Raw genomic sequence first — 3,619 nt, forward strand, 5'->3', positions numbered from 1 at the left:
CCTTCCAAGTAGCCGGAATTACAGGCATGTGCTACCACGCCCGGCTGATTTTTTGATTTATTGTAGAGATGAGGTCTCACCACCCAGGCGGGTCTCGAACCCTCAGGTTCAGGCAGTCCACTCACCTCAGCCTCCCAAAGGCGCAGGATTACAGGCTGAGCCACGGAGCCCGGCTCCGAATCCTTCTTAACACAGCTCCTCTAGGCAGTCACCCCAAGTGGGGACATCTGGCTAATGAGATGACACTTGTTTGAATGCATTTGTCACCCCTAGGAAGGTGTGTTTCATAAATAAATAACTACTTTGATTGAAAGAGAGTTAATATACCAACATTATTACTCAGCAAACATTTATTGAGTGTCTACTATGTGCCAAGCTCTGTCTAGGAGCTGAGGATACAGCCATAAAATACCCAATACAAATTAGTAGGTACAGTGGCTCACACCTCTAGTCCCAGCTATTAGGGAAGCTGAGGCAGGAGGACTGCTTGAGCCTGGGAGTTTGAGGCTACAGTGAGCTATGATTACACCACTGCATTCCAGCCTGGGTGACAGAGTGACACTGTCTCAAAAATAAATACATAAAATCAATGAAAAGCTCTACCCTCAGGGAGCTTTACATTCTTGTGAGAGAAGACAGACAACAAAATGTGTGGGTAAATATAACCCCACAGAGAAAAAGCAAGCAGGGAAGGGGGTTAGGATGTGTGTGGCGGGGAGGGTGGTTACAAAAAAAAACATAGTAGTTAGGGAAGGTCCCCCAGAGGAGGCAACATCTGAAGACAGAAGGACTGGAGCACAGGCACAGGGGAGAAGCTGGTCAGAGTCAAGGTCAGAGAGGTACCAGGAAGTCCGAGTTTTGTAGTGTCTTAGAGTCCACTCATTGACTTTGACTTTTTCTCCAAATAGGATGAGAAGCCATTGGAGGTGATGAGCAGAGGACTGATATAAACCAATTTATGCTCTAACATTGGAAGCTGTGGAGAATGGATTAAAGGGGGTTGGGGGGGGTGGTCTAAAATTACTATAAGCTAGGCACTGTTTAGGGGCTTTTCATATATTAATCAATTCCTGCACAGGTAATAACCTGTTGAGCTAGGTATTATCATCATCATTCCCGTTTACAGATGAGGAAACTGAGATATGGACATAGTAAATAACTCCCAGTCCTGCTAGTAAGAGGCAGGACTGGAATCCAAGCCCTGCAAGTCTGGCTCTGGATCCCCTGCACACTTGTAGGAGGTGGAGACAGGAGCTAGATGGCCTTGAATGCCAGCCCAAGAAATGGTGTTAAGACCAGTAGGAGTGGGGAGAGGTTGGGAGGCCATTTGGAAGACTGGTAGAGATTCTGGGAAGGTCAAAGAATTCCCCAAAGCTCCCCATCCTCCATCAGACTGAGGCTTTACAGATAACAGGTTCAGGTTAAAAAGTTGTATGGCTGGGTTTGAGGAGAGAAGTCAGGAAATCTCAGCAGATGTGGCTGCTGACTGGCATATTCCACGTGTTTCCTTCTGTAACCACCTCCTAGTCTTCAAGAGGGATATCAAATGGATTAAGGAAATACCGCTAATCATCTTTCTATTCCTTGACAGGAGGACTTCTCCTGGTAAAACAAGTGGAACTTGGGTTTTAGCCATCAAGTCCACCATCGAGAGTCTGGAACAATGGAAAGCTTTTATTTTTTTGGTACAGTCTATCATATGATATTATAATTGATATATCACCAGTTGGAATGGGGATAATTCTTTTGGTTATCGTTTATTACATAATTAATTATATTATAAAATGTTATTATTTAGCAGGCTATTTCACTTTTCTCCTCAATAATAGAGTGCCTGACCTCACATCTGTGCTGTGTGGCAGGAAGTCTTACAATGAGACCCAAAGAGATCAAGTGACTTTCTCATGATTACTCAGGGACCCAGGGAAGCTTGGATGAGAACAGAGGATGCTCTATAGTGAGAATTTGGGGAAGTCTTTCTTCTGATTGAAAGTCACTGACCCATAGCATGATCAGTGAGGGCCACCCACTTAAAAACCAGGTTATTTTGAGGGCTTTAAAAATATAGAAAGTATTAAACTCAACCACCTAACTGAAAAACAGTAAGAATAAAACTACTCCACAGATATTACAATAAAAATGCACGCTGGGTCTGGATTACATCCAGATACAAAGGCAGCAGAAAAACTGAGGCAAGGAATGACAGAAACTTATGCATATGCATAAGCAGAGAGACAAAGACTAAGAGAGACAGGAGGTAGAATCACAGCACATTTGTACTCATAGATATACACACAGGAGCTAAGCAGACCTCGTTTATAAATACTGCTCTTGAAAAGTCAAATCCCTAGAGCCACCATTAGATAACGGGGTTATACACACGGACGGCGGGGTGGCTAGACTAAACTCTAGGGTTTGGACTTTAGATAGCAGTATGAACTCAAGGTCACACACACACACACACTTTCCTAGCTTTGACTGCTGAGAGGCGGACAAAGCTATTGATGTGTCTAAGCAATGACACACTAACAGCAACAAGCACCCCTAGAGATCTGGGTTTCTGACTACCATTCTCCACTAAAAGGAACCAGGGCTCCTTGAAGAAATAGCTGATTCCAGGCTGGGGTAGGTCAAATACAAGAAGAGTCTGCAACAGCTTGTGTTCAAGGATGAGGTGAAGATATCAAAGGAATACAGGCAGCAGCTTGAAAGAGCATCAACTGGACAAATCTGGATAATTGGAGTATGAAATATTAATAGAAATGGGTTATAATCAAGTGAATAAATGAGAATTCACAAGTTCACACTGATGCAAATAAATGAGCAAATAAATGAGGGAGAAAGGAAAATCCTCACAGAATGCCAGTAATGAGAAACAGCAAATTTAGAAAATCATTGCAGGGCATGATGGCTCACACCTGTAATCCCAGCACTTTGGGAGGCAGAGGAAAGAGGATTGCCTGAGCCCAGGGGTACAAGACCAGCCTGGGCAACTTGGCAAGACCTCATACCTACAATAAATCAAAAACTTGCCAGGCATGGTGGTTCACACCTATAATTCCAGCACTTTGGGAGACTGAGGCAAGAGGACTGCCTGAGTCCAGAGGTTCAAGACCAGCCTGAGCAACTTGGCAATACCTCATCTCTACAGTACATCAAAGAATTAGCCAGGCATGGTGGCACCTGCCTTGGATGGCTGAGGTGGAAGGAATGCCTGAGACCAGCAGGTCGAGGCTGCGGTGGCTATGAGCATGCCACTGCACTCTAACCTGGGCGACAGAGTGAAACTCCAACTGAAAAATTAAAGCTAAAATTAAAATTTTTTAAATCAAAAAATTAGCTGGGCTTGGTGCCACACCTGTAGTTCCAGCTACTTGGAAAGCTGAGGCTGAAGGATCACCTGAGCCCAGCAAGTTCAGGCTGCAGTGGCCGTGAATGTGCCACTGCATTCCAATCTGGGCAACAAAGTGATACACCAACTCAAAAAAAAGAAAATCATCAGTGGATGCTAAAACTAATGACACTTTAATAGGGAATAGGATATTTACAGTCTCAAAAGTAACTCCCAAGCCGGGCTTGGTGGCTCAGCCTGTAATCCCGCGCCTTTGGGAGGCTGAGG

The sequence above is a fragment of the Carlito syrichta genome, unplaced genomic scaffold (genome assembly GCF_000164805.1).
Source record: "Carlito syrichta isolate Samal-C Ts95f unplaced genomic scaffold, Tarsius_syrichta-2.0.1 Scaffold95963, whole genome shotgun sequence".
Classification (NCBI taxonomy): Eukaryota; Metazoa; Chordata; class Mammalia; order Primates; family Tarsiidae; genus Carlito; species Carlito syrichta.